Here is a 25,680-nt window from a genome sequence, read left to right as displayed (position 1 = left end):
GTGGGTTTACAAATAGCAATCAGAGATCATAGGGCTTAACTCATCTCTGCAGGAAGCATAGATTAAGCCCAATCTATGTGTGCAAGTGGGAAAATAGCTGCACACAGGGGCTCAGGTCGTAGAGGTAACTCACTATCACTGGAGCTACAGCTGTTGCCTATGGAAAGAGGACAGTGATAGGGCACATTTATAAGGAGGACTCTTGTTGTAAGATAAATACGCGTAGTGTTCTGTTCTGGAGGCTATGTAACCAGAGAAGTATTGAGCACAGCAGAAGAATAGCAGCAGTTACCAGAGTCTTGAGGGGCTTTGAGGAAAGATTTGAAGGGACTGGCTGAGTAACGGTATGAGGAGAGACACTCACAAATATTTGCAAGGGATTAACACCCAGTGGAGAGCAGAATTACTTATCTAAGAATGATGGGATAAGCATGATAAGGAAGGGCAAAAAAGTCTTGTGAATGTGATAGAGAGCAGTGCTGCAAAGGAAGTGATGGCAGGTAGAGCCATGTTGTTCAGTGAAAGCATGCACCAGAAACAAGATATGTCTCTAGAAGATGGTGCTTGGGTCAATTAGGAAAAGTTTTCCACACCCTCGTGAACTCCATGGGTTACAGGAGTGGGAGAAGGTTGCAGCCTCCAAATTCCATAACCATCCTCTCATCTCTCATCAGAGAGACCACCCAGGAAAATTATTGCATGGGAAACCTTGGAGACTCTTTTTATTCCCTTTCCAAGTTTTCTCCCACATGAAGTGGGGGATCTTGTCCTAGCTATAGATATTTGCCTGAAATGCAGCCATCTCTGAGGTGAATCATAGCAACCCAGTAGTATAGAGCAAAATACATACTGCTGTTTGGGGGCATGGAAAGGGTAACGTTAAGGGGCAGAAGAAGTACCTTGAAGTTTTAATTCCTGGAGAACATGTTCAGTTTAAAGGTTTTCCTGCTGGGGATGGCAGAGGAAACTGAGAGAGACAGCAAGAGCAAGAGAGAGACACCCATATCTCTCAAATTGCATGAAATTACAATCTGTTTCTCCTAATAGATGAAGGATTAAGATGATCCTCCATTCTGTACACACTTTCCCAGAAGATATGAGTATGTCCAACTTCAGTGTCATACTGTTAATCCTCTCTCTCTGGGAGAATAATTAAAAAAAAAAACAGTTTTTCAAAATAGGGCTTCTACAAATTAAAACCAGAAGATGTATACCCTTTCCGCCTAGTAATTCAAAGCCCTTGTAAATCTGTGGGTGTTGATGGAAATGCTTTTCACTTACGCCCCATATAAATCATAGGAGGAAGAGAAGCAAAATGTTAGCAGAAAAGCAAATATTTCTTGTTATTTTCATGTGATAGAGAAAGGAACCAAGAAATGAGGAGCAATGGGGTGCAGCACCTTCAGGGGAGTGCTTTGCCCTTGCCCCAGGATCCAGCGGCAATGTTGCAGGGCATTGTGCAAACCCAGTCACTGGGACGACACAGATGGTCCTTAATGTGAGCGACTGGCAAAAGATTGACACGAACATTGTTTCTTGGTCAATCTGTGGATGAAAGCACGCACCCACAATAGAAAGCCACTGATTTCTTCAGGAATTTTCTAAGGATGGGAAAAATGCAAAAGGCATTTATAAATTACTCAAAATCTCCTGACAAGCTTCTGGATTTTGTCTCTCTTACCATTTTTTCTTTGAAAGATGAGATTTGTTTTTTAAAGCACTACTTCTTAGGAAACTACTGAATACCCCATCCTCTTTCTCATTCAGGTCCTTAAAATGTCGGTCATCTTCAGCTCTTAACCTTCCTTTACTTCTTGTTTCTGAGCAATTTGCCAATGCTGCTGTTTCTGCTTACTCTGTATTTTCTTATCCAGACTGACCCCTTATTGTTGCATTTAAAGCCTTTCAACTATTGAAAACAGACTATTTTTCCTCTATTTCGCCCTCTCTTCATTTTCAGGTCACCAATTTGTGTCTCTCTTCAGTTTGGCTAAAGCATCTGAAAAGGTAGACTGCAACCTAGGGGCAACCTGGACAAAGCTGAGAGCCTGACTCTGCTGAGCTCCATTTTATGCTCTTAGTCCAGCTTTAGCCTGCTAATAAATGCATCAATTCACTTTTTGCCTTTAGAAGGAGTGTTACTGTCTCCAGCCCTCAGCCCCTCTGCCATCTGGAAGCCCCAGGATTTGTGCCCCTGGTTGAGCAGGCACTCCTCATAAAAGGTTCGGGTTTCTTGGTGGCAGTAGTGATGATGGTGGGATTTATTTATGGCCATATGTAATGGAAGCAATGGTGCTAGTAGTAGGTCTGGCAATAAGAAATATCACCCTGGTACCTTTTCTCTGCCAAAGCGTAAGTCTATTGCCACCACTTCTCCAGGACCCCACACACCCAGCAGCAGCCCTTTCGGTTTCTCTCCAGCTTCTGCTCCTCTCTCCAGCTATTTAAACACCAACGCAGCCTACATGAGGTAACCATGGTTACCCAGCCTTGTCCAGAAGGACCGGACTCAGAGCTGGACAAATTTTACCCCTTTTCAATCAGGCATATTTTACTGGGTGAAAGGAAGGGAGGAGGGAGAAAGGGGGAAGGTGGTGGGATGCCCCCTACCTCCACTAGCACCACTGAGGGCGGCACATACCTCTTGCAGTGGTGCACAGCCCCTGTTATCTCCAGCTGCCCCCGGTTGCTGTCCCAGACACCTTCAGTCCTGCTCAACCCAAGGGTGCTCCTTGTCCCCCTGTACAGGGAACTTTCCTTACACCCCAGGAACCCTGCTGTGGGCCTTTCCTACATACCCAGCTCAGCAACTCGTAGTCAGCTTTGGTGCCAAGAGAAGGCCACTTTTGAGTTTATTTCAGTCCTTTTTGTTAGGCACAAAAGTATGAGATCATAGCTGTTTTGTAGGAAAGGCTGGCTTGAGAGGTGGACTTTGCTGTTAGCAGTATCAGCACTCAGCTTCCTCCTGCTTTTATCTCACTTACCAGTGAATTCATCTAATAGGGAAGTCTGTAAGAAAAATAAATTCAGGCTCAGTTCCTCTGCTGGCATAAACTGATATAATTCATAGTGCTCACCATCAACAAAGGTCAACTGGCTCTTCTAAAACCTTCATTCCTGTTCTCATTTTCTTTCTTTTTTTTTCTTAGTTGCTGATAGTCCCCATTCAAAATGCAGTTGCTAAGATCATATTCTTTGCCCGTCAATGCCCCAGTGTCAGCTCCTCCTACCCTCTTTGAATCACTTCTCAGCCTCCCTTTGCTTCGGGACATGAAGGTCAAGCTTTTTGTATCCCTTTTGAATGCCATCCACAGCCAGATCCCTCTGCTTACCTGCTCTTACAAAGCCTGAGCTGACGGAGGGAGTCTGAGTTCCCACCCTTTATGAATAGACAGCTGTTAGGAGCAAGCGGGAGAGCCGAGCGCTCACTTCTCATTTGGGAAACTCTAAATGAACAATAACCAAACCAAACCAACCAATCAAACCCAAGAGATCACCTCCAAAACTCTGCATGATTTCCGGAAGGGTTTGTTATGCTCCATGAACCTGAAACGATTTTCAGCATGAAAAAACCCTAAAAACAAGCCTGTGGCAAAACTGGCCTAGGAGTTCAATGCAGTGCAGTGCAATCTTGGTAATTTGTGATGAAAAAATCAGCAGGCTCTCAATTTTAAGCAATTTTCCCTTTTTCTTCCTGAAACTCAAAGTAAAACTCAGAAGCTTTGAGATCATGCAAACCAAAATCAGCAAATAATCTTTACTATAGCCCTGGAAACCAAACCAGAAAGAGCTGTAGAACCCCAAGCTGAAACCCTCCATGCTTCCTCCTATCCCAGGAAGGACACAGGCAGTGATGGGGGGGTAGAGCCAAGCAATCTGCCCTCTGAGTAAGCACAGGACCAGGACATTCCCTGCAATAGCACCACTATGATGATACTATGGAAGCCAAAGTGCGTAAAGCTTCATCTAATCCTGCCCCCGGGTCTTAACTCTGAGGCCCTGTTGCTCCCGGCTGTCCTGCAACACGCTGTGGCTCCTGGCTGGGCTGCATGCTTGACTTTGCTTTGCTTAGAAATTAGAGCAGAGGAATGAAGTACAGGACGGAGGGTACCTTGGTGTGGGTCCTGGGCTAACACCCAAGCCATGGACTTTCTGCCCTCCTAGACAAGGGGAATGTATACATCTGTAGCAATGAAGGATTTGTTCAAAACTCATTTGAGTGAGGCAGATCTGTTCTCTTTTCCATTTTGTCTGCTTCTTACAAAGGCTCTAGCCATGTTAATTGCCTGTGCTTTTTCCCCCTGCTATTATATCATTTAGAAAAATATCACTTGGTTGCCCTTTAGACATCAGCCAGAAGTGACAGTAAATTTAATGCAGAGTTTTAGGACAAAGCAAAAACTATTTCTGAAGAATGGCAGTATGTGCAGAACACAAAGCTTGAAGCTTAGCAGCTAAATTCGGAACCCATGCAATATGATGCTGCCCTGTGTCATTAACAGGCTGCCAGAATGACAGCAAACTGGATTATCTCCTTCATAATGTAGCCTGTTCAGCACAAAATAAATGATTGCTGACTTTTAACAATGCACAGCACCATTATAGTGAGACTGTGTTGTGACTACAGGCAATCCTACATGGAATTACCTAGGGAAATGAAGCTGCAATTAATCTTCTCTAACTACGCATGTTACCCCAGGTTCGTCTCATCCAAATCCTTAATTAAACACTGCATTATTTCCAGTTTCATGCCAGCCTAAATCCCTTGATGTTATTGGAATAATACCACTATAAACTGGAGTAACACAGCAGGGAATCAAGAAGTATTCACTACCTTAATCATATCACCATGGTTTCTCTCACTGAGAGGATGTCTCAGAGGATAGCCAGGTTCTTCCTGGAGAAATTCACTCAAAGTCTAACCCTGGTGCTATCAGACTGAGCTCCAGGAGTTTATGCTATCAGCCAAACCAACAGAAATATTTGTGCTGTACGAAGATGATGAAAGATCTTTAAATAGCTGCTGTTTGTTGTTTCAAAAAGCCTGTTTTACAATGAATCATGAAGAAACTATAGAAACTGGGTTATCTGCTGATCATGAAACTGAACACAAATCCAGCTGAGGTTTTTCCAGTGCTTAGCAGAATAGGATTCTTTCTCATTTTGTTCAAGCTAAAAGACTTCACAATTTAAAGAGCTGTTTGATAAGGCCTAAATATAGCATCTTGCACTTGTCTCTTCTGAATTTCATCACACTTTTTCCAGACTCTTTTTCTAAGCTGTCAAGGTAATTTTACATTCCAGTCCTCACCCTGATGCACTGCAGTTTTCCCAGTTTTATGTCATCTAGAGATCAACCAAACTTTGTCTCTGTTTACCCTCCACCTCGCTACTGAAGACATTGAACAAAGTCAGACCCAGGGCAGCCTCTGTGTCCCTTGAGGACATCCCTGCAGGCTGGTAATAAACTGCAGACAAGCTGTTGAACTACCCCTTCAGAAACACATTTCCTTTGATGGGAGAGTACCACGTGAGGTGGCACCAGAAATGAAGTGGACACCTTGGACACCTAAAGAAGCCACCCAACTCTCGACACTTTTGGGTCCTCATAGAGCTCCTTGGCAGACACCTACCCATGCCCATGGCTGGTGCAAGGAGCCCAGCTCCCTCCTCCTACATTCACCTGAAAGAGTGAAATGCTGTGGGCAAGAAGGAAGGAAAGCATTTGTACCTTGTATAATAACACTATCTTGTGCCAGGCCCATCTCGGTTCTCTGAGAAGCAACTGAAAGGTTAAGAGACTTCATGCTTTTCTCCACAGAAAATAGGTATAGTAAATGGTTTTGCCAAAGACAATAAACAACTATGGTCATTTTACCTTTCCAGGAGAATAAAAGCGATGTTTTTGCACTTGAGTAGGGTGCGTAATGCCAGGCAGGCCCAAGCAAGCAGACTGGGTCATATGTTTGCCTATCTTTTTGGCCCTTTTGGAAAAGCCAGCCTTACATGTGGGCACCCTGCCTGTTGCTGTGTCAGCCAGGGCATAGCTTCCTCCAGCTTCGGGAGACTTGTCGAGCACGCTTCCTCAGTAGCAAGACTACTTTGGCAAGGCTGGTGTTTTGCTAATTCTGTGCATGCACATACACATCTCCCCGTGGGGAGTCAGCTTGTTCAACTGCCGCCAAACTGCCAGAGTTTGGAGTCATGAAGGAGTCATGAGGGATCGGCTGCCCCTCTCACCACAGCTGCCAGACGGATACTGTCTAGTTGCAAGTACGAAATAGAAGGAGCTGGGGAGAGAGGACGGTGTGGCAAAAGCAGTGCACATGGACTCTGCATGCAGTTCTTGGGTCTGATGCAGATTTGCACAGTATTAAAAGATAAATTGTTTAATCTCTTTTTATCTCAGGTCCTCATTTAAAAAAAAAGGGTCATAGTATTTATTGCATCCTATTCTTGCTTTGGTTGTTGTTCGCATGGACAACTGGCCAAGTCCCAGCCTTCCTTCTGACACAAACTCTCTCATGAGTCTCATCTGGGTGACAACTGCCTGTGACAGAAACCAGATATGCTTGCTGGTCACCTGCCATTTGCTCTGTGGACATAAACCTCTATTCGTAGCTCTTGGCTTTCACTGAGGTAGAAACAGTTCAGGAGGAAGTAGGAAGGAATTATAGGTTGAAATTGGAATGACAAATAGTAGTGTTCTCAGCAAGAAAATGCTTAGCTGCTTCCAGCCTGGCCTGTTCCCTGTAATCCTGGGATGTTGCTGCAAAGACACCCTGTGGCAGAGCTGATGCAATTTGAGAAGGGTCAGAAGGAGGTGTCCATCATACCTCTGTTCCTATTTTATAAGAAAAAGCTTCAGATCCCTTTCCTTTATCTTCTTGATTGGAATCTGGAATAAAATACATGAAGAACCCCTTGGATGATCCAGATTAAAGTTTTTGATACATTATTTAAATTATAAATCCTTCAGGATTAATCTTTGTTGAATGGGACCTAGGACAATAGGGTTTTGTCTGTGATTGTGGCACTAATCAAAACACAGAAGCCCAGATTTTCAAAAAGTAGTTAGGCATTTTGTTAGGAATTAATAATAGAATGTCTAGAGCCCCGTGAGGAACAGGATCTGTGGCATCTTTCTGGGTGGTAATAAAAGTAGTTTTTTCAAAACGACTGTGGTCTGTCCCTACTACAGCTATTTCTGCTCTGCTAAACTCCACCCAAGTATCACTAGGAAACTGTAATATGATGAATTTAATTTAGAGGTCAACATTCAGCATTCATCTTCACAGTACATTGATGTCTGATTTGTTGCTGCATCTCTTCATGCTTGGGATAGGTCCTACATGTTGCTGTGCCCAGAGGGAAATTGCAGCTCAATGGGACGATTTGGCTGAAAAGTTTCCTGCGTGTCCCCTCATTCTCCATAGATTAGGTGCAGTTCATAGGCATATGCCTGGGTTTTAAGCAGAGGAATACCCCTGTTAGAGGACTGAGGCTGTCTGAGGTTGCTGAGCCAGCACCTGAATTCATGGAAATTCCCTTCACCCTTTTCAGCTCTTTTGCAGAGCTTCATTCACACCAAAGACTAAGAAGATATTTTTATTTTTGCACATCTGTCCTTAATCTGTTGTGTGGGGTGTTTTTTTACAACACACAGTCACCAAAAGGGCATGTGTCTGTATGTTTGCGTGCAGGGCAGTTTCTCCTAACTAGTTGCCATGCTGCCTCGCTGTCATTGGCAGGAAAAAATTTATTGCTGCAGCTCAGAAGTCTAAAGAGCTTAATGACAGATCTAAAACCCAGCAGCACTGCAGTCTGAAATCCTGATTCAGTCCTGGGCTGATAAAAATGTTCTTTATACACACTGCCCAGCAATTTTTTTCCCTTCACCTCCCAGTACACACCAGAGAAATGTATAGTGTTACCCACTGAAGCAGGACCCATATGTCAGGTGCTGGTTTGATGACAGACTGTTGGGATAATGTCCTGGAGACTGAAATACACATTAAGAGCTGAAAGAGTGATCTACCGGAGTCTGAGCAACGGATTTGAGGCGTTCTGGCTTAAGGTGCTAAGAGACTGTATCCTCTGTAAACTGAGTAGCGAGGAGGGGTCTGGACCCCATGCACGTGCACGCACAGGCGGGCACACACAGAAAGCGGTCGCTGAAACTAGCAGAGCGCTCCCTGGTCGGTACAGGGCCTGGAGCGGTGGCACCACTTTTTAAATGAGCATGACTGAAGGAGCTGTGCTGGGAGAAGTATCCCTGAGCAGCTCACTGCTAAGGGACTAAACGGGTATTAATTCCCTCGTGAGAGGCTGCAGAATTGCATAATGGGCCATACTGAAGAGTTTCTGAAGAGGAAGTGAGTCAAAGTTTGTTATTTTCAGTGCAGTCAGGCCTGTGTTTTCTGCCATTTGAGGTGGGGCGGGGGGGTGGTGGATTTACCCGGTATATTTGTGCTACAGGAATCACAGCCAGGAGCTGGAGCAAACGTCTTGATTGTGACATCCTGGCAAGAAGCTTGTTCTAACAAGTAACTATTTTGAGAAGAGGGGAAAAAAAAGAGCAAAAGTTGGCAGGAAGCGCTCCTAGCTCTGTACTTCGTGCTGGCACTGGCCCTTGCCAGGCTGCCCGGACCCCTGCTCCCTTTGCTCCTCTGAACCAACCTCCTTTTGTGTCTCTGAGACCCTCCCGAACACCCACGATCTTTTTTTCTGCTCCTTTGCCTTTCCACATTCCTCTTGCCCTGGGTCCCTTCCAGCTATTGGCACTCCCTGACGCTGTTTTTTGCAGCGCGGTTACGTGCAGCTCGCCCTCTCCAGCTGCAGTTTTCTCCGCGCCATCCGCGAGCCATTTACCTCCTCATTCCTCAACTCCCAGGTGTGCCGAGGGGTATTTCAGCCTGTACCTTGGGCAATATTGACTTTCTGTTGCTACCCGCAAGATCTGAAATATTCATGTAGGGCTTAACTTGCCAGCAGCTTGCTTCTGCCTTGGTCATTTACATCTGGGCAAAGGAAAGGCGAGGTGGCTGCAATACGCTACCAAATGGGTGCAGCTGCAAATTGACAAGGCCCGTTTGTCACTGTTATTAATCCCCTGAGTCGCACTGCCTCCAGATATTTCCTGTGTCATCGTTATTTTTATTTCTTCACAAATAAAGGCTGTAGACTTTGGTTTGCTGCTGCTCACGTTACAAGCAGAATCACCCCAGACCTGCCCTGGCATGGGGCAGAAACCACATCTAAGGCGTTGCACAATTTTGCAATTATTACAAAATATATGCTGCTGTTGAAGTACTAAGTAACATCAGGAAGAAATATTAACAGAATCTTACAGACTGGCTGTGAAAACAGACTACGTATTATCTTGATTTTTTTCTGAAAGACTGGCATCTAGGTTTGTTTTGTTGTTGTTGTTGTTGTTTCGGGGGGTTTTTTGTACTTACTCATTTAATGCTATCTAACACCAGTGGAGAAACACTTGCTGGCATTATCCTGAATAAAATCTGTGCAGCTGGGGCATGGTGGACAGCAGACAGTGCAAAGCGTGGTAGCACCTAAGTGTGGGAGTCATGGAGCCTTTTGACATTATCCAGACGTTTCTTAAATTAATGTTTATGATATGTCAAAATACGAACTGGCAGCACTTGATTAACACTGGTGGGAGTATACTAGCAGAAGTGATCTTTCTCCCAAATTTTATGGTATGGTTTACATAGGGATCTATCCTAACTAGCATCCCCTAGACTGCCGAGTACAAATGGGAAGACAGAGGAAATTAAGGTAATTGTTCCCTCATATCATGGATTTCATTATAAGCAAAGCAGACACATATCAAACTGCAGTCACCCAGAGCCTGTATCTGGCTCTAGCAACGTAGCACAGCTCTGACTAAGAAAGGTAAAGCTGAGGCATCGGGGACGTGGCGGGGCAGAGTTAAAGAAGGTGCCAGGACATGCTTCAGCTGTACCAGAGATTTCTGAGTCACACGAAGGGATAGCAGAGCATTAGTGGCTCCGTTTTATAGTCCTGTGGTTACATTCATCTGCTGAAGTGAAATTCCTTTTTTTCCTCAGATGCAGCAAGTAAGCACTTGTCAGTTAGCGACCATAGGGAGAAAAATGTGGTAAAGGGGGAAAGAACCCAAAAGGAAAAAAAACGTATTTTCACTCCATGCTATATATCCTCTGAGAAGAGAGGCTTCAGGAACGTGGCTAGAGAAACTCCACAGCACTCACTCCCAGGACTCAAAGCTGCTAGACAGAGGACAACTAATTCTGTCTCTCATAGCTAAAAGGATTCTTTCCCTCACCAGAAGGATTTAACAGGCCTTTAGAGGTTTGCAGTCAACAGAGGAGAACTTTGTACAACTGGGAGTTTTCTGGCAAAATATTTTATACTGGTTAACCATTCTGTGCATGCTCTGGAAATTCAGTGCAATGCAGAAATCCTGTCTGGTTACATCTCTGTCTTCCTCTGGGCCCCGAGTTGTTCCAGACACTGACAGTAACCATCAAATCCACAACAACAGGCAACATCCCCCAGGGCTTCCCTCAGCCCTTCAGCCCACAAATCCGCCCACGTTCTCCTTCCCTCTGGGAGCCTGACAACTGCATGGATCTGGTGTTTTTACCTAAGAAAGAGGGAGCCTTTCTGTCTAGGGGGAGCATTTGGGAAATGAAGCCTGGGGCAGATACAATCTCCCAATGTGCAATGAGGTGAGAAATCCCCTTATGCCCCATATTTCAGTCAGGAACCTTTCCAGAGTGGTTTTCCCATTTTTTCCTCCTTCCTTGCCCTTTTTCTCCCTGCAGAGGGCCTGCTGTATGCTCAGTCCTGCCCGCCTTTGCACCCGTGCCAGTCCCAAGTACTGCTATGAAAGCCAACAGCGTTACTTTCCAATCAGGCTTCAGTGTCATGAATTTATGACACCTAGGTTATTGACAGTACAATCTGGCATTTTTTCTGCTGTGTGCCCAGTTTCAGATTTTTATGAATCCTGAGTTCATCTGTCAGGCCAGAGCTTCAAGGTATTTAAGATCAACTGTGACTGGTGTGACCTTCTGTATATTGAAGGCCATAAAATGGTGGTCATTTCCCCCCGAGCCCCATAATTTGTGTTTGTCTTCCTTCTAGAAAGGCAGTGAGTATTTGATTAGATCACTCTCAGAGGTGAAGATTTCATAGTTTCCTGGGCAGCTTGCTTCAGTAGTTAATTCCATTGACTGTTAAAACTGCTGCCCTTATTTTTTTATTTGAGCTTGTCTGACATTAATTTCCAGGCACTCATTTTGTTATGCCTTTTGTTGACTTTGTACCTGGTGTTTTCCAAAGTCACCCCTTTGAACTTCCTGTTGACAGACTAAATAAGTTGAATTCCTTAAACGCCTGCCTGCCAGGCGTACTTTCCAGTCACAGCGTCATTCTTTTCCTGCACCCAATCTGAAATTTTCAAGGTCCTTCAGAAAGTGTACACACCACAGCCCAGTGCAGCAATACAAATGCAAGAGGAAGAGCCAGGAAGATAAAGCACCTTTACCTTTGAGGTAACACTAAGCCTGCTGAGACAACTTATAGTGCCTTTGTGGCATTTGCTTTAGGTCTTGGCCTCACCCAGAGCTTTCTCGAGGAAGCTGGAAGAGGGGAAAATGACGACTTGGCTATTTACATGAAAGCCCCCAGAGTCCTGGGCAATAAAGCTTCTATACTTGGGCTCACACTTGGCCTTTCAGACAGGGCAGTCATAGTACCCGAGAGAAATATTTGGACCTGAGGGAGTAATTGTATATTCCCAGTGCAACTACATAGTAATTATGTGCTCCTGAAGTGTATGATGCTTGGTAATTACACACAGCAGACCCAAAAATATCATTTAACACGTGTGCTGGTTTTTAAGGCAAAAATAATGATGAATTTACTTTGTGATTATATGGTGCTTACCACATATACCTTCTGTCTGTGTTTGATACTTACCATGTCATTACATGGTCAGCAATTGCTCTGGAAGTAAAGACTACTTGGAAATTGTTCCCTGCAAAATGGAGCATCACTTAAAAATCATTAACATTTTTCAATGCAGTGTTTTTCCTAAGGGTAAATATATGAGTCTTCAGTTTGACTTCAGTCTACATTCTTCTGGAAACGTGTTGTGTTTCTGTTGTTCTAAGAAAGTATAATGATGTTGCTCTCAAAGCCCTTCTCTTGGCTTTATTTAATGTTTCCCTCCATCCATTTTCCTCTCCAAGCCCTTCCCTTCCAAGCCAGAAAAAATAATTGAAAGCTGATTGCAATTTTTACCCAGCAGTAACTATGAAGCCAATGGACATGGCAAATTTCCCATTGACTTCAATAGTCCGAGTCTGTTTTAAGGATCCTTGCCATTCAGATGGAATAACTCCACTGAAGTCAACAGGGTTGCACTGGATAAAATTGGGTGCAACAGCAGCAGAATCCAGCAGAAAATTAGGAGGATCTCTTGAAATTTCTTCCAACCCAGGCATGTCTATACATGCATTCTCACACACCAGAGTGGAGTTCGCAGTCCACAAGCTCTCTTTAGCTTTGCCAGCAAGTTGTTTCTTTGTTTGATTGCTGGGCTGCAGCAGATCAGCCCAACCTGGCATGAGTGCAAATTAAACAAAAGGTGGCCTGAAAGAAACAAAAAGGCAGTTTTATTCGGCATGCTTATATCAAGGCTTATAGGGCTCTAACTAGAGTAATTTTATGGCTCCATATATAAACACTAAATTCCTATTTAGATCTTCCTCTGCTTTTGCTTGAGTTTTCTATTTATTCTAAGGAACACTGAAAATATTTTGGTGATGATTCATAATAATATGACACCAGTTAAGTTCTAAGACTGGAATTCACCCATTTTCAGAATACCAAGAGAATGCTTGTGCATTACTGTGTTGCCAAAATAAGGCTGGGGGGAGACTGGTAAAGCACGGACCCCATGTTGGCCACCTACACAGGAGAGAATTTGAGCCTGTTCTTTTTGCCAGCATGGCAATCTTCAGGACAAAACATATCCAACAGTGTGCATGGAAGGCTTGATTATCATCAGTCCAGTGGGCATAGTATCCACACTTCTGAGTCTGGAAACAGAATCTGTCTATTCCTAATAGCTCCTACCACATCGTATCTTCAGGTCTGATGAAAATAATGAATGGTTTCTTAAAACAAAGACCAAATAGCTGATGGACAGTTTTGGTGGAAAGGAAAGACATGAACACAGCACCTTCTATCACCACTTTATTTGCTGACTGGCAGGTGCAAGTAACTTATTTTAATAGCTAGAGTGTTAAACCACATGGGATAGTTCAAATGCTAAATGTTCAACCTAAAAACATTTTGTGGACTGATTTTTTTCTACAATAATAATAAAGTATGCCTCCATTGAAAGCCACATGCTTTTTTAGCCATTTTCCTTCTGAGAAAAACCACCCTTTTTCAGATGTTTCTCAGCTGATGGATTGCTACATGTTCAGTCTTACTTTAGGAAATGGATGCATCTTGCCTGTCTCACTGGTACATGCATGCCTGTGTCAGAAGAGTGAGTTTTAAAACAGCTGTGTCTATTAAAAATACCGCCTGATTATATGGCAATGAAAAGACACTTAAGGGGTTCAGAAGTAATAATTCACCTCAGGCATATTTTGTCCAGGTCAGTGTAATACCATAAACTGTTTTCCTTGGGACCTATGTTTAGATTACTCAGGACAAGGACTTTTTTTGGAATCCATTACACCCACAGAATTATTGCTCTTGAACCCTCGTTACCAGTTGAGACAAAACCTAGGCCTTGGGGCACCTGAGCTTTTAAATATTACTAAAAATGTTATATGATCCTTGGGGTTTTGGTCTTTCCCTGATCATAGCATCCTCATTCTCTCTGCTCTCCCACAGAGATCAAAGTCCATCCATTTTTAAGTAGCAAGAAGCTCCAAAAAGTATCACTGAAAGCTCAGCCAGCAGCAAAGCCAGCAGATCTGCCCTGAAATAGAAGCAGTGAAAGAGAGATGGGTGATGACTCATGGCTTAGCTCTGCTGTTGTTTATAGTGGCACAAAACAAGAGTAACTCCCTCAAAATTGATGAAGCTAACACCCTTTTAAGTAGCCACACTTCTTAGCGATTCTAGATCAGCCTCCCTCAGTTCAGCATGATTCAGCTTTGATATTGGGTTGAATCAACTGGTTTACAACTCCATGCAGCTCCAGTATATCCAGATCAATTCAGAGCAACAAGTGGAACTGAACTGAATTGCAGTGAGTGACAAACACTGCCATGGTTTGAATCATACAGCCTCTGCATTATGCAGCCTAGGACTCCCTAGAGAGAAGCTCCCCCAAAAAAAGCTATCAGGTGAAGACAGATTGACTGAGGGATGAAGGATGGTGATTCGTGATGTTTGTTACCTTTCCACACACAACACAGTTTCTGCAGCCTGTCTGGGGCAGGGAGAGCTGGGGTGACTTGCTGAGTGCAAGGGTGGGTTAAGAATTCTGCTCATTTGTTTGTTTTCCTGTAAAAAGTGGGAGGTTTCTCATTAAAGGAGTTTATGGGAAATTCAGTTATAATAAAGATGTTTCCATTTTAGTGAAAATATTCACTAGGGGAAAGAAAATTTCTCAGCCATCTGTACTGACTGCTTTCAGGTTCTGAAGAAGAAAAATGAAAGGTGGCTGAAGTCTTGTGGGAAGTCCCAGAAGACTATGCAAAATAACGCTGAGAAGTTTGGCAACATACCCAGAGCAGTGAAAAGCACATAAAAAGTTCTAAACAATGCCCAAATCACTGACCTATCCATTGTTGTTAAAGCAATGTAAAGCCTGTATGAGCTATTGTGCTGGTTCAGTACAGTAGGATGTTCTGGCCAGACCCCCCACTTAGTTTTCTGGGCCACCTCACTGCAAACAAGAGAAGTTATCAGACATTGTTGATTGTCCACCAAGGAGTGGAAGTGAAAACAGCTAAACATCTGCTATTCTTCACGGCAGTGTTACAGCCTAGCTATGCAATTCACCTAGCTAACTTTTATGCAAACAAAATGGTGTGCCAGCATTTCCAATATTATAAATCAAAATTACAACCTGAAATGCTGTTAGAGATACTATAAATAAAGATAAGTATATGTAGGGTGGGGGGCAAGCTAATAAAAAAGATCCCGCATCTGTGGAGATTTGTGCTGTTGCTCAAACAAAGGGATGGGATTCAAGAGGCACAGCTGTTCCTTGCCTGTTGTTGCCTCCACCCATGCATTATAAACAATATTCATATTTAATTGAGCATTCTCAATGATGTTTTCCCAAAAGCTTTTGAAAGTTCTGTTTGTTTCCTTTTTCCATGGCATCTTTATCTCACAGCTGCTAATTTCCTTGTTACTTAGGACTCTATCACTCACAGGAGGTCTAGATCTCAACTGCTCTGGGATTCAGTAGATTTTAAAGCTGATGTGGCAGAATACTATTTATATAATTTACTACTTAGTAAGATATGATAGGGATGGAAGGGTTTTTTTAATTATAATTGGATTATGCCTTTATATCTGCAAAAAAGTCAATGCTCAAGTTTTGGTGCTGTAGGAGGAGCAGTGGGTAGCTGCTACCAGGACAGTACTGTGCTGCACCTGCCTCCACACCTCCTTTGGGGCCCTATCTGTGTACTAATTTGCTGCCAGAAGGAAACTGCAACTTATGGTCTTCCCTGCATTTGGTGATTGCACTTTGGAGCTTAAGCACTGAGAAAAAGAACACTTGGGGCAGCTATACAGTGGTGTGCAGAGTGAGGCAAAGCCACCTGAGCTGATGTCCTGTGTATTAGCTCCAGATCCAGGGCAGAGCGGTTGGGCAGAGCTCACAGTGCTAAGGAGGGCTCTCAGTAAGGCTTGCCAGCCACCACACTGTGTGAGGGAGGCAATCCTGATCTGGGACTGAGGCTTGGCAGCGCGGACATGCCTGGGCATCTCTGTGGAGCCACAGCAGGGGAGAATCAAGCCTTCATACACCTTCAAAATTTCCACTATCATTATTTTACGCACTTTTCAACTGGATTCTAAGTCCCACTACTAACTGCCTTTAAAGTCAGATACATAGGGTGAATGAAAGGCAAAGCAGGCAAATGGCATCTTTGAAATGAAACTGGTTTTATGAATTCATAAATTTCCCGTTGCTTTTGTTTTTGCTCAAACACTGTTTATTAGTCAATACTATCCTGCTTCTGTGCTGTGCAGTTCCAGCTGTAGGCATCAGAGGCACATGTGGTGGTATGGGGCAGGTGCCACTCCACCGTGAACCTCCCTCTCTGTTCAAGGGAGGGAGGAAGAAGATGAGAACACTACTGAGATATCCTAGAAAATGGACCCCAGTTAGCAGAGGGCTGATGGCAGTGCCTGCCCTGCATACCCTGTCCCAGGAGCAGGATGGTTGCAAAATATCAGCAAACAGCTTGGGTCAAGTGTAGGAAAAGCTCAAACAAGTGTAAGGAGAGAGTCTAACTCTCCTGAGGGGTGCAGAGCTTTTCTAAAATCAGTGGGATTTTGTTCGAAAAACTATACAGCATGAGGGCCTACGCTGGGATGACTGAGTAACTTCAAACTTTACATTCAAAAGAACAACTGAAAGGAATCAGATGGCAGATACAGATGAATCTGGTAAGAAGGTAACAGATATTTTTCATTTCTTTAGTCTTCTTTGCAGTGCTTTTCATCAATTTCAAAATGATTACCACATCCCTGAAGCTCAGCAATGCTGGACAGACTGGAACCAAACAACAGAATATAATTTTAAGGAGGATGGAGATCTGAAGCAGTGGGAACAAGCAGCTCTAGTAATTCATGCACTGTGCTCTTCCTCATGCATTACTGCAGGCAATGGATGTGGCTAAAAAGGATTAGAGGCAGGAGAAATATTTTAAACATATTAAATGTGAACTAAAATAAATAAGTATATATGCCATAAGATATACAATCAAAAAGAATTATTTTATTAAATGTATGGTTATCATAGCTTAGATGTAGTTGTTATGGTCCATTTTTTGCTGTGCTTGCAATACCATTACAATCCATTTAGATGCTCAAGGGAAACTTGGTGAGGAATTTAGCACTATTTGGATGGACAAGGGGAAGGGTTTGCCCTCATGATTGGGATATTATTTGTCATTCAGGACTAAACTGCAATGTCACTGACATTTCCTCAATTTTGAAAGGCCACATACTGTGACACATACAAGCATAGGAAAAGCTATATGACAGATACTGTATACCTCTGCAAAGGAGGGTTTATTCTCTTTTTAATAAGATAAAAAAACCAAAAATACCAAAATGGGATTGCATTTTTAATCTAATTATGCAGTAGACTCTGGAAAATACAGAGCATTTCCTCTTACGCTGCTTAAGCTCCCATCTAAGCGGAAGCCTCTGAGCTCACTTCAGGGCTCTGTGACACCACGGATCTGATTCAGCAAAACATTTAAGTATATGCTCAGCCTAAGCACTTTGAAGACTTGCAGTATTGTCTGGCAAAACTTTTAAACACTCACAGAATTTTAAGCATGTGCTTAAATCCTTTCAATTTCATTGAAACATAAGAGCTACTTAAGTGCTTTGTTTAATCATAGTATACATAATTAAAATATCATAAATGCAAACTGATTTTTCTGTTTTACATCGCCAGTTTCTTTTTTAAGTAGCCTAGCTTGTCAGATACATTTGCTTATGTTATTTTTAAATGTAGAACTGTGTGTGGGAACTCTACAATTAAATTCTCCATTTTGTTTGTTTGGTTTTCTCTGCAGATGTGGGGGTCCCAGGCTCTTTCGGGAAGTGCCGTGCTGCAAAGGATTAGCACAATGCTGAAGCCAGAATAGGGCTAAGAGTCAGGTTCACTGCATGTGACAGAAGCAGATGAGTGAACTAAGCTCAGCTGCAGTCCTCCAAGGCAAGGCTCATGCATTTAATTATTTATTTTTGGCTCTAATCTTGCAAGCCACATAAGAGTGAATAATCTTCATCCACTCAAGTATATCCTTGAAGTCAGTGGAAGCAACTGATTTGCAGAAAGTTTGCAGGGACTGATCATTATATAAGCAAATGAAAGAGAAAACAGTGTAAACCCAATCAAAAAAAAAAAAAAAAAAAAAAAGGACAAATTATGTCCATCTGCCCCTGAAGTCAGGGGCAGTTTACCACCAGTTTCAGCAGAAGCAGACTCAGAGCCAAAGGAGGATCTGTACCTTCTGCTGCCTGTGGCATTTAATAAGCAGGAAGATTGTTTTTCCCAGACTATTGTGGCATGGAAACAAATGAGCTTGGGCAAGACCATCTACAAATCTTCTCTGCAATCTCTTTTATAAAGCTGGGTAACTATACAGGAACTACTTCTTGGCCTGATTTTTCTCATATAAGACAAAGACCAAATGTGAGGTATAGTGTAATAAAACTGACTATAAATGAACAGTTCTTAAGCATTTCAGCCTTGTTGTTAATCTGTACTGTCATTACAAGCAGCCTCCATGGGGAAAAGGTTACATGGAGACAGCAGAGAACAGCAGAGACATGGTGGCTTGCTCTGGATCTGAGGGTATATCATATTCTGCCAGTCACAGGCAGTGGCTATTCAGGCGGACCCAGGGCTTTGTTCTCAACGCCAACTCTATCTCAGCATTTTCTTTTGGAAATAAGTCACAAAATGTCAACTGGCCAAAATAAAACCTATGATAAAAGAAATGAAAACGGAGAAAGGCTGTTGCCAAGTTTTGAAGGAATTAATACAATGGCACCTGAAAAATACAAGAAAGATATCTGGCTCTGTCATAAAGCAAGTTTTGCACTGCAGAACTGCTGTGTTACAGCTGCAAGAAGAGCCCAAACTGTACAGCCAGCATCTGAAAGTATCTTCTACTGGCCCTTCCCTTTAGCAGAGAATTCCATCTTAATTTCTCCCTGATAAAAAGACACAGCTTGATTCTTAAAGCTGTCACAGCTGCTGGGAGATCTGGCAACTGTGATGAAACTGGAGGGGTTTTGGCATTGGACTATGCCCCCCAGAAGAACAAGTCTGCTCTGCAGCATGGACAATGAGAATTTTAAAGAAGTATACTTTCTCAGGACACACTCAAGAGAAGGGCCATCCTTAAGGAGGCAAAGGTAAGTGGTAAAACAGCACAAGGTTCAATAAACAATGTTGACAGAGACATTTATCTCAGCACCAAAATAAAAAGAAGATTAATCTAGCTTTGCTAATGCAGTGGGGAATCAATTAGTACAAAGAGATTGCAGAAAGCCCTAAAAATCTTTCTTTCAGAAAAGACCAAAACACCCTGGAAACTAGCAAATTTTAAGTGGACAGAGGTACCCAGTTAGAGGTTAGACAGTGGGAGAGAAATACTACTTTTTCTCTTTACTTTGAAGTGTTTTACCTTTGAACAAAGCTGGTTAGCAAAATGAAGCAACATCTGTTAAGAGGAAGGGTCGGCCTTTAAACAGAACTAGCATAGAACTTACATGTGTGAATATCCTTCTCTCATCTTAGCTAGAATACATTAAACCTTGTTTAATCCTATGTATCTTGAGTCATTTCCTGAAACATCCATATAAGGTGTTTAATTGCTCTCATGCTGCTTCCATGGCCAAAGGAGAGAAGGTGATCTAGCTCATCTTTTCCTCATGTACAGCCTCAGATGACTACTTAAGGACTACAAGTTGGGTCAGGGTTGTTTCCCTTTTTACCTTCTTTACAAAGAATAATAATATTTCTTGGACCCACTCTTTATTTGACTTCTCAACATAGTTATGAAGTATCTCTGATAGGCAGAGGTCTCCACGTACTACAGTAATATAAATAATAATGTAGTCTCTGAACTGGTCTTGCCTTGGAGGGGAGCAGTGAAGGACCCTAGCAATGGTTGTTTGTCATTTTTATTTCAAATGAAACTTTCCAAGGGGCTCCTTGGAAAACTGTTATGTTCATGAGGCATAGTTCACTAGCAAATGCCGCTGCAAGCATCATCTCTACAGTTCTAGGAGCCCCAGCTAAGTTATATTTGTTCAGAGGAGTCTTGAAAAAATACAGAACTTGAAACATGCTTAGCTTGCTCCGTTGTTCATATTCTTTGTTAGGAATGTGTGCTTTTTTTTTTTTTAACCCTATAAACTTCACATGCGTGAATATCCTCTACATATTTGTTTACCTAATGGCAAAAAAGAGGGTCTAAAACTTCACATCATGAGAGGAAATGAATACAGTTTTCTGCTCACAGAAGATATGGAAAATATTGGCTACTATTTTCATTATTATAGCTGGGGGAAGTGAGGAGAATTTGAATACATTTGGCGTATATTTCCAATTTTTCCCCGAGAAAAAGTCACTTTTTTGCAAGAAGATTTTTTAATTAAAAAAGAAAATCTCAAAATACCTTCTTGACCTTAAGACAGAGCATCTGCTTCTGCCGTTCAAACTCAGAGAGTCTAAATTTTCCCCTTGGTCACTTCTCTTAACCTCACCTGACACAGATGTTTTTAATTCCTTCTGGTAACCTAAGTAACAGCACCAACCCAGCATGTTTCAGTTTATAAAGCTAGAACAAAAATGCAGTTTAAAATCAAGCACTTGAGTACAAGAACACTCAAGACAGGGATTTTAGCATTTCTGGGCAGTAAATTGAGATCTGTTAAATGTTTTTTTTCTCTTTGAGACTGGAGAACCAGCATCCTTTGATAGTCATGTTTTGACTGTGGGAGGTGGAGGTAGAAATCCTCTGGCGGTGTTTCCTTGAATGAAGCAAGCTCTCCTTTCCCTGACATCCTGCAGGGACAGCAAGAGATTGGCAAGGACAAAAACCCGATTTTCTATTTATTGTGTGAAGGCAATAGTGGTGCTGACCAGTGAGCTGAGTACAGGGGTCATGCTTCCCTGCCTGTTTGTCCCAGCTCTGATGTTGACCCTCGAGTTGCCATAAGGCCTTAACTTGCAGAAATGCTGAACACCTGCAAATCCAGTGGGTGCTGTCAGTGCTGCTCCTGCCGGCAAATCAAGCACCTCAGGTCTCTGATGATGGTCTCCACTTGGATATGGGGATAGAGCTGTTGCCTGCTTTTTGGCACAGTTGTGAGGTCTGGTTCATTAGTCTTCATGAAGTGCTAAGCAAAGCCCTGAATACTATTCCTGCTATTAAAAAAAAAAAAAAGGAGTTTTTCCATGAGATATGAGTCCCAAGCCAAAACACATAAAAATGCCTGCAAATCACCGAGTCAGCCACGTGTGGCCACCGTGCCGGTTCACACCAAACTGCGGGGGCGCTTGCAGACGGCCCTTCGGCGTACGTCCACGCGGGGTGCCACGCAGCAGCTGCTCTCGCCTTGTCCATCTGCGAGCCTGCTGCCAACGAAAGCCTTTGGGACCTGACCTCTGCGTCGCCGGCACCTCCGCCACGGCAGGCCGCAGCGGCGCATGGACCCTCCTGGCAGCTGCAAGCAGCTCTCCGAGCCGCCGCCGGCCTGCAGCGCCACAGCAGCGTACCTCACGTAACCCTGGCGAGGGAAACACCAGCATTTCCCCCTCGCAGCATTTGTTTTCAGTTGCTAATCCAGGAAACACACGTCCTCTCTATTTACTTAGAGAAGAACGAGTTAACAGCCACGTTTCTCCTCGGCCCGTTCCCTCTCCCCTGTCCTTCCTCTGCGCTCCTTTCCTCACCTGGCTGTTAAGATGGAAACCCCCAGGTTGGTTACAGCCGCAGCTGGGCTGCTGGAGCACTTAAGCAGCACACTGCGAGTCGCGGCCATTTACTACGTGCGATTGCTTCTGCGAGACCTAATAATTCTGCCGTTGTTATTATAACGCGGTGCACTAATACAAATGAGCTTGTAAATAGGGCTCCAACTAAAATAAAACCATTATAATCACAGCCTAGGCTGTAAATCAGAGACTAGCGTGTTCTGCTGTGGTTTGACCACGAGCCAGGCAATAGTCAAATAATCAAACTGCAGATGTTGGGATAGCAAATCTGCTTAAATTTAAGCTGTGGCAAAGGTCCAAACAAGGCGGAGGGGGGGGACAGGGCATGAGGGGGAGGACAGGACAGAAAATAGTTCCTTGCACAACGTAGGAATTTCCCCCCTTTCTTGCTAATGGGATCTATAAAGTAACCAGACGCGTTACCCGATAATCGCACTGCTCCTGGGCAGCCCGTGCGTGCCCACACCGAGCCCCAGCGCTGGCCGCAGGGAGCCCCCCGCCGCCGCCACCACTGTCGCTGCTGAACTCCGGCCGTCTGGTGCCATCCCGGGCTCAGGAGAGGGCAGTTTCCTCTCTTGCGGGGTTAAGTGGGGCGCTGCCTGCAACCTCCCGCCTTCTGGAAGCTTCCTGCAGCGCCCGGCCTCCATCTCGCGCTCGCCGCCCTGCTGCCGACTCCATTTTGTCCTCACGCACCCCTGAGAGTCGTTAAATGGGAGAATCCCCTTAACATCGCTTCAAGTTGCCACAAAGGAATTTAGAAATTCTTTTTTTTCCCCCTCCCCCAAATGTCATATTTAAACGGCTGCCAGGCAACAAGCAAGTCATCAGACCAATCAATCACGCAAGCAGATGCCATGTAAATACTTCTCTTAAGCAAGTAGCTCAAGAAATCATGGAGGGGATAAAGCAGTGATCTCTCTGGGGGAAAATCAGCGAAATGAGCTTGGCAGGCCTGGCCGAAGGCCGGACACGGTACAAACCAGCCGGCCTCCAGCAGGACTTTCTTCTCAGTGGCACTGATGCAGCAGCTGTGAATATTAATGTTATTTCCCTAAAATCTTGGGACTGAATTCCACTAGCAGGACAATTTGCCCTTCCTGCTTGGGAAATATTTGCTGTTAAAATGACTTGGAGGCAACCATGAAGAGACCATGTTCCAGCTCAAAACTGCAGGTACCACAAGAGAAGATGTGGGTTATGAAAAGCTCGTTGGCTTATTTGAAACTCTTTCCCTAGAACTGTATTGAGTTTGCAAAAACATCCTCCTCCCTCCTTTTCTTCCATCCTTGCTTCTTTTTAAGATACAGTGACTCTCTTGGAGGCAGAGACCCCGAATCTCCCTCCTGAGGGAATATGACGTGAGAAGCAGAAACATGCAGCAGTCTGAATACGCATTGCAAAATTAATGCCTTAATGTGCGCTTCCTTCCTGCTGGATCCAGATCTCCATGCACTTTCCTGTTTTGTTGGTTTTTTTTTTTTTTTTTTTGGTCAAGTGTACCAGTTTAGAAAGCGCTATTCTTGTTCGCCTCAGACTTACAGTAAACGGTTACTCAGAGGAAGCTTTCAGAGAAAGTCCGCTTTCCTTTGCTGCACTCGCGGGGCCCGCGCTGAGAGGAATCGTTCTGGTGTGCGAACGAATGCTGCTTCCTCTGCTTGTCGGAGGAAGAGCAGACCCTCGTACCGCCAATACACGCCACCCCGCACGGGCTGCGGCTGAGGCGGCTGCTGCTGCTGCGCAGAGCTTGGTTTCACAGTGCATGCAGCGACGAGATTAAAGCCAATTCTGGAGGCTGTTGTGAACGGTAAGCATTAAAACGGCAACATCATAGCATAGTTCCTCATGAATGATTAGATCATCTGGCTGAGAGCGCTACCATTTTACATAAGGCAAATGTCACTGGGTGCCTCGTAAATTCAGCATGGAAGTACTAAACATATTAGGTCTGGTTCACTGCTGTCTAAATGCAGTTTATCCTAGTATGAGGCAGAGGAGTTGCCTGGGCATAAATGTGTAGTGATACACTGGTTCCGTTTTCTTTTTACAGGGTCAGCATGTTTCCACTGACTTTAGTAAGACCAACACTAAGTAGATTCACAGTTGCTCCACTCCAGCTACATTAAATGTCACTTTTGGTAGATCATGCGGGGGAGCCAGCCTCGGAAAAAATATAGGCTGGTATTTCTGGCATAGAAATTGCACCCCTAATAGTGAAGGTCTAGACTGCAAAAAAATAATGTGCTCTGGAGCTGGGCTGACAAAATCAAATTAGCTGATTTAGGTTAAAAACTCCACAAACTCAAGGCGACTTGGCTTCTGACACAGGATAACTGCTCAAGTGCAAGTCTACCACGGAGCTCATGTTGAACTAGAGTTACTTACATGATTCAAAACCCAGATTGTCTGAAGTTCACTGGCATTTTAACCTGAGCAATCCTATCAGACACACTGAACTGTCCTGGGGAAAGGAAAGGTAGCTGTAACACCATTCTGGTGTGCTGCAGAGCTTCAGTTCCAAATGTAATGACGTTCCCTTCATGTTTCAGATTTCCTGTGAGAAGAGTGACTTCCCTCAAAAAGAGTTTTCCTGCACCTACAACATGTCTGGTTGGAAATACGTCTCCCACTTCAAAAATATTGTTGGAAGAACCTTTAAAATCACGAGCTTATTGACAACAGCACTGTCATTAGGGCAGAATGAGACCTCTTAATCTCTCTGGTCCATGACTTTCTCAGTGAAGGATTACTCCCCAAACTCCCTCCTGATGCATGTTGTCCAAGGTATTTTTAATGAAGTGTCTACTAATTCCCTTGGGAAACTATTCTATAGTCTGATAGGTTTCATTATTAGCATTCTAACCAGCCTAAATTTTGCTTTACCAGACTTCATTTTAAACTGTTTCCCTCTCACATTGGTATATTTTGCATCTTTCAAATATTTGTAGACAGTTATCATATCCCCTTTTTAGCTGTCTGGCAGCCAAGTTAAACATAATTAGCTTTTTTAATCTTCCTCCATAAATCCAGTTTGCTTTCTTGAGATCCAGCCCCCTTCTTCTATTTAAAAGTCTCTTTGGAATGATGAAGCTACATACTTTGTGGTTGTTTTCCACATACTATCACTGACACCAGTAGGAAGAGACATCAGAACATCAAGCAGTAGATCCAGGATGGTTTGTGTTCTAGGTAAATTTTCTGCTCTTTGTAATAAAACTTAGCTTCACTGCCAGATAACTTAGGCTTTCCTTTGAATACATAAATGCACATTTATAAAACTCAAACACTGTACAATATTTTGAAAGCAAATTGATGTAGGAAATTAGTTAGGAATTTTGTCTACATTTTATAGTGCATAGCAGCAGAAAACAGGGAAGATTCATTTATCTATCATGAAAATTTGCTGACTGATGGAGAAAAATTATGTTTTATCAAATAGGAGCTACCCAAACAAATCAGAAAATGTTATCCGGACTATTTTTCGTTTGACATGAGTGAAGCAAGCACTCATTTGCCCCAGTGCACACACCCTAGCCATGGTAAACATTGGCTATGTGAATCTCAGGCCCCATTTTTAGACCCGTGTAAATGAGAGGAAAGTATATCCCAGCATATGCATCCTCAGGAGTAAACCAAAGCTTAACCAAAGAAATGTTTTTTACAGCTATTGATTCTGATTGCAGGCAGCATCTATTTACTTATTCAATCATTATTTAATATATAGCCAGATTTGGGGGGAGAAAGGGACAAGGGGTTAAGTGGACCCAGTGGATAGGCTTTGAGTAGTCATATTCTCCAACCATTTTTAAATTTCTCCTTGAGATCAAAAGACTTCAGGGGCTTAATAAGATTCCATTTCAGATATGTTCCAGAAGGACGTTATTGAAATGCTAAAGAAATACGTCCATACAGAGATTTTAAAGATGAACTGC

This window comes from Rhea pennata, chromosome 1 (genome assembly GCF_028389875.1).
Source record: "Rhea pennata isolate bPtePen1 chromosome 1, bPtePen1.pri, whole genome shotgun sequence".
NCBI classification, from domain to species: domain Eukaryota; kingdom Metazoa; phylum Chordata; class Aves; order Rheiformes; family Rheidae; genus Rhea; species Rhea pennata.
This window is presented reverse-complemented; position numbering follows the sequence as displayed.